A 6,921-nucleotide genomic window follows, 5' to 3' on the forward strand; every position below is an offset into this window, starting at 1 on the left:
TTGGAGGTTAGTTAACACAGTGTCCAAAGAAGGGCCAGAAGTATACAGAATGGTGTCGTCTTCGTAGAGTTGGATCAGAGAATCACTAGCAGCAAGAGCGACATCATTGACGTATACAGAGAAAAGAGTCGTCCCAAGAATTGAACCCTGTGGCACCCCCACAGAGACTGCCAGAGGTCCAGACAACAGGCCCTCCGATTTGACACACTGAACTCTATCTGAGAAGTAGTTGGTGAAACAGGCGAGGCAGTCATTTGAGAAACCAAGGCTGTTGAGTCTGCCGATAAGAATGAGGTGATTGACAGAGTCGAAAGCCTTGGCCAGGTTGATGAAGACAGCTGCACAGTATTGTCTTTTATCGATGGCGGTTATGATATCGTTTATGACTTTGAGCGTGGCTGAGGTGCACTCATGACCAGTTCGGAAACCAGATTGCATAGCGGAAAAGGTACGGTGTTATTCGAAATGGTAGGTGATCTGTTTGTTAACTTGGCTTTCGAAGACTTTAGAAAGGCAGGGTAGGATAGATATAAGTCTGAAAGCAGTTTGGGTCTAGATTGTCTCCCCCTTTGAAGAGGGGGATGACTGCGGCAGCTTTCCAATCTTTAGGGATCTCAGAGTTAAGGGCCCAGGGACTAAACACCTCCATCTGCAACTAGATCCTTGACTTCCTGATGGGTCACCCCCAGGTGGTAAGGGTAGGTAACAGCACATCTTTCACACTGATCCTCCACACGGGGGCCCCTCAGGGGTGCGCCCTCAGTCCCCTCCTGTACTCCCTGTTCACCCATTACTACATGGCCAGGAACATTAAGTTTGCCAACGACACAGCGTATAGGGAGGAGGTCAGAGACCTGGCCGTGTGGTGCCAGGATAACAACCTCTCCCTCAACGTGATAAAGACAAAGGAGATGATTGTGGACTACAGGAAAAGGAGGACTGAGCATGTCCTCATTCTCATTGACATGGCTGTAGTGGAGCAGGTTGAGAGCTTCAAGTTCCTTGGTGTCCACATCACCAACAAACTATCATGGTCCAAGCACACCAAGACAGTCATGAAGAGGGCACGTCAAAGCCTATTCCCCCTCAGGAGACTGAAGATTGGCATGGGTACTCAGATCCTCAAAAGGTTCTACAGCTGCACCATCGAGAGCATCCTGACTGGTTGCATCCCGGCCTGGTATGGCAACTGCTCGGCCTCCGACCACAATGCACTACGGAGGTTAGTGCGTATGGCCTAGTACATCACTGGGGCTAAGCTTCCTGCCATCCAGGACCTCTATACCAGGCGGTGTCAGAGGAAGGCACTAAAAAGGCCCTACCGGAGCGCCAAGTCTAGGTCCAAAAGACTTCTTAACAGCTTCTACCCCCAAGCCATAAGACTCCTCTACAGCTAATCAAATGGCTCCCTGGAATATTTGCATTGTCCCCCGAAAACCCCAAACCCTCTTTTACGCTGCTGTTACTCTCTGTTTATTATCTATGCATAGTCACTTTACCGCTACCTACATGTACATATTACCTCAATTACCTCGACTAACCTGTGCCCCCGCACATTGACTCTGGGAGAACTTGCACAATTGGTGGCTGACTAAATATTTTTTTTGCCCCACTATGTATTAAAGTCTCCATAAGGGGGCAGTCTCTCACCCCTCCTACACTACAGGCAGACTACACAGATGTATTCATCTGCTGTTTCTCCCATGTGGCATTTCTGCTCATAGGTCTGGTTTACAGACAAGACGCAGCCATAGACCACCATGTGATGGACCAGGTCCAGTTGATCGATTGCCAGCTCCATCTAAGACCGACAGAGAGAGAGGGAGGTAGAGAAAGAAGGAGTAGAGAAGGGAAGAGACGTCAGAAACCTCTATGGACTCCAACAAACTTATGTCATAATTGTAAAAGGTTTAGACCATTAAAAGAGAAAGGGGTCCTTTACCCGAGTGATATGATTTTTCCTGTTGAGCTTTGGCACCTTCATGACCTTGCAGTGGTAATATGCAGGTTCTGTTAATATTATCTGTGTATATTGTCTGTGTTGTTGTCTGTGTCACACTGCATTGCTTTATCTTGGCCAGGTCGCAGTTGCAATTGAGAACTTGTTCTCAACTAGCCTGGTTAAATAAAGGTGAGATAAAAAATAAAAACATATATACAAATACACTGACTTATATGGGTGGTTAACATTTAGACATTTAGCTTGGAAAATTCCAGAAAACGACGTTATGGCTAGAAGCTTCTGATTGGCTAATTGACATCATTTGAGTCAATTGGAGGTGTACCTGTGGATGTATTTCAAGGCCTACCTTCGAACTCAGTGCCTGTTTGCTTGACATCATGGGAAAATCAAAAGAAATCAGGCAAGACCTCAGAAAAAAAATTGTAGACCTCCACAAGTCTGGTTCATCCTTGGGAGCAATTTCCAACCCCCTGAAGAACGTGGTACCTTCTGTACAAACAATAGTATGCAAGTATAAACACCATGGGACAACGCAGCCGTCATACCGCTCAGGAAGGAGATGCGTTCTGTTTCCTAGAGATGAACGTACTTTGGTGCGAAAAGTGCAAATCAATCCCATAACAACAGCAAAAGACGTTGTGAAGATGCTGGAAACAGGTACAAAAGTATCTATATCTACAGTAAAATGAGTCCTATATCGACATAACCTTAAAGGCCGCTCAGCAAGGAAGAAGCCACTGCTCCAAAACCACCATAAAAAGCCAGACTATGGTTTGCAACTGCAAATGGAGAAATGTCCTCTGGTCTGATGAAACTAAAATAGAACTGTTTGACCATAATGACCATTGTTATGTTTGGAGGAAAAAGGGGGAGGCTTGCAAGCCGAAGAAGACCATCCCAACCCTGAAGCACGAGGTGGCAGTGTCATGGTGTGGGGGTGCTTTGCTGCAGGAGGGACTCGTGCACTTCACAAAATAGATGGCATCATGAGGTAGGAAAATTATGTGGATATATTGAAGCAACATTTCAAGACATCAGTCAGGAAGTTAAAGCTTGGTTGCAAATGGGTCTTCCAAATGGACAATGACCCCAAGCCTACTTCCAAAGTTGTGGCAAAATGGCTTAAGGACAACAAAGTCAAGGTATTGGAGTGGCAATCACAAAGCCCTGACCTCACTCCTATGGAAAATTTGTGGGTTTGAACTGAAAAAGCGTGTGCGAGCAAGGAGGCCTACAAACCTGACTCAGTTACACCAGCTCTGTCAGGAGGAATGGGCCAAAATTCACTTATTGTGGGAAGCTTGTGGAAGGCTGCCCGCAACGTTTGACCCAAGTTAAACAATTTAAAGGCAATGCTACCAAATACTAATTGAGTGTATGTAAACTTCTGACCGACTGGGAATGTGATGAAAGAAATAAAAGCTGAAATAAATCATTCTCTACTATTATTCTGACTTTTCAAATTCTTAAAATAAAGTGGTGATCCTAACTGACCTAAGACAGGGGATTTTTACAGGGAATAAATGTCAGGAATTGTGAAAAACTAAGTTTAAATGTATTTGGCTAAGGTGTACAGTGGGGCAAAAAAGTATTTAGTCAGCCACCAATTGTGCAAGTTCTCCAACTTAAAAAGATGAGAGAGGCCTGTCATTTTCATCATAGGTACACTTCAACTATGACAGACAAAATTAGAAAAAAAATCCACAAAATCACATTGTAGGATTTTTTATGAATTTATTTGCAAATTATGGTGGAAAATAAGTATTTGGTCAATAACAAAAGTTTATCTCAATACTTTGTTATATACCCTTTGTTGGCAATGACAGAGGTCAAACGTTTTCTGTAAGTCTTCACAAGGTTTTCACACACTGTTGCTGGTATTTTGGCCCATTCTTCCAATGCAGATCTCCTCTAGAGCAGTGATGTTTTGGGGCTGTTGCTGGGCAACATGGACTTTCAACTCCCTCCAAAGATTTTCTATGGGGTTGAGATCTGGAGACTGGTTAGGCCACTCCAGGACCTTGAAATGCTTCTTACGAAGCCACTCCTTCGTTGCCCGGGCGGTGTGTTTGGGATCATTGTCATGCTGAAAGACCCAGCCACGTTTCATCTTCAATGCCCTTGCTGATGGAAGGAGGTTTTCACTCAAAATCTCATGATACATGGCCCCATTCATTCTTTCCTTTACACGGATCAGTCGTCCTGGTCCCTTTGCAGAAAAACAGCCCCAAAGAATGATGTTTCCACCCCCATGCTTCACAGTAGGTATGGTGTTCTTTGTTCTCCAAACACGACGAGTTGAGTTTTTACCAAAAAGTTCTATTTTGGTTTCATCTGACCATATGACATTCTCCCAATCTTCTTCTGGATCATCCAAATGCTCTCTAGCAAACTTCAGACGGGCCTGGACATGTACTGGCTTAAGCAGGGGGACACGTCTGGCACTGCAGGATTTGAGTCCCTGGCGGCGTAGTGTGTTACTGATGGTAGGCTTTGTTACTTTGGTCCCAGCTCTCTGCAGGTCATTCACTAGGTCCCCCCGTGTGGTTCTGGGATTTTTGCTCACCGTTCTTGTGATCATTTTGACCCCACGGGGTGAGATCTTGCGTGGAGCCCCAGATCGAGGGAGATTATCAGTGGTCTTGTATGTCTTCCATTTCCTAATAATTGCTCCCACAGTTGATTTCTTCAAACCAAGCTGCTTACCTATTGCAGATTCAGTCTTCCCAGCCTGGTGCAGGTCTACAATTTTGTTTCTGGTGTCCTTTGACAGCTCTTTGGTCTTGGCCATAGTGGAGTTTGGAGTGTGACTGTTTGAGGTTGTGGACAGGTGTCTTTTATACTGATAACAAGTTCAAACAGGTTCCATTAATACAGGTAACGAGTGGAGGACAGAGGAGCCTTTTAAAGAAGAAGTTACAGGTCTGTGAGAGCCAGAAATCTTGCTTGTTTGTAAGTGACCAAATACTTATTTTCCACCATAATTTGCAAATAAATTCATTAAAAATCCTACAATGTGATTTTCTGGATTTTTTTTCTCTCATTTTGTCTGTCACAGTTGAAGTGTACCTATGATGAAAATTACAGGCCTCTCATCTTTTTAAGTGGGAGAACTTGCACAATTGGTGGCTGACTAAATACTTTTTTGCCCCACTGCATGTAAACTTCCGACTTCAAATGTACATAGGACATACACATTTAAAGGCACTTGCATACCACTGTCTGAAGTCAATGATGCATTCAAAGTGACACGTATTGAAAAAATAAGCAAAGTCCACCTCAAGGACAGGAGCTGGAGGAGGAAGAGGGAAAGCAGAAGGTGGAGGAGAGGAGGGGGGAGGAGGACAGGAGGAGAAGGGGTAGGTGGAGGAGGAGGAGGACAGGAGGAGGGTAGTGAGGAGCGGATGAAGGTCGAGGAGAGAGGAGGACAGGAGGAGATGAGAGGAGGAAGTAGGAGAGAGGACGATAGGAGGATCAGAGAGAAGCAGGACAAGAGGATGAGGGGGAGGAGGAGAAGGAGAGGATATTTTCCTCCTTGCTCTGCTGATTAGTATTTATCTCCGCGAGTAATAAAGGCCTAGTGCACACTTTAAAAAAAGAAATGAAATACAACATGTTTAAAGCACCCCTATTTCCTGTGGCTATGGGTGAACAAACTGTACATAAGAGAAAATAATCAGGGTTTTAGGAAGAAACTGTAGCTTTGCATGTAGGCCTGTAGTGATATTATGAGAAGATTTAACATTACAAACAATGAAGTACAACAATGAAAAACCAAAGCACAATAGACTAGAAACCTGGCTCTGAGCCCAGAAAAAAAGGTAACACTCTTTTAACAGTAATGTCCGATTTCTCAGGGGTGTGAGATCCTTTGTGTCCTGGAGGCCATACCATTATTACCGTGGCACACCCCCCCCCCCCCCCCCCCCCCCCTTCGTCATTATGCAGTGTTGCCTATTGTCTATGTAGAGTATTTAGCTGCTATTTATTAAATAGCCTAACAATTCTCCTGAAATATTCTTTGCTGCGTCTCTCTCTCTGTGTAGCTAGGTTTTCGTCTAATTGGCGACATTAAATTGAGTTATTGCAGTTAAAAGTCAGTGCGGGATGACATACTGCACACCAATATAACGTTTGCGGTTAAATTCCCATGTACCGAATGAAAAATACAAGTTAAATGGGTTTCCATCGCATTTTCAACTCTACTGATGGTTTTGACACGCAGACTTTTGCGTTATATGGAGCATGTGTCCACTCTGGTCTTGACACATGCTCTAGCCAACTGCTCAACAGATGTGTGCGGGTAGGCGATGAGATTATTATGGATAAGAGCATACTATTTTTATTTGTCAAACGGCAGTCACAACCATTAACATGTCACCAGAATAAGACTCTTGATATTTATTGGAAAGGAGCATCAAGCTCATCACGTGCACTTTTACCACACTGTAAAGTTCATCATAATTTATTTGATCTGTAACCTAATAAACTGCATAGTTTCCAGGGTCGTAGTGGGAGGACCAAACAACATATCATCGCGTGATAGGTATAGTCTATTATACTGTATCAATATTTGCGCATAAATCCATTTCCACCGCAATTTCACGCATAATTACTTTTGCCGGCACAAAAAGATCCCACCATGTCGAACGAACAAATTGTCTGTCGGTATTTTTACAATTCTATCGGCATATCCTGTTTCCATCAGCCCCGCTGTGACATTTTTCATGCGTCAGGTAGCTAATTCATCTGCATGAAATAGTTGGATGGAAACCTGGTTAATGTCTGTGCTTGCCTCTCTTTTCCTATGGGCTATAGTCTACACAGTATGCATCTGCGTCACCTTACATTTTTGTGTGCAAATGTTTTCATCACGACCTGTTGGCATTTTCTGCGGAGAGATCGTTTTCTAAACTAAAACTAATAAAGAACTAAGACGCATTAGGCTCTCGGCCAAA

The sequence above is a fragment of the Salvelinus fontinalis genome, chromosome 18, assembly GCF_029448725.1.
Source record: "Salvelinus fontinalis isolate EN_2023a chromosome 18, ASM2944872v1, whole genome shotgun sequence".
Lineage (NCBI taxonomy): Eukaryota > Metazoa > Chordata > Actinopteri > Salmoniformes > Salmonidae > Salvelinus > Salvelinus fontinalis.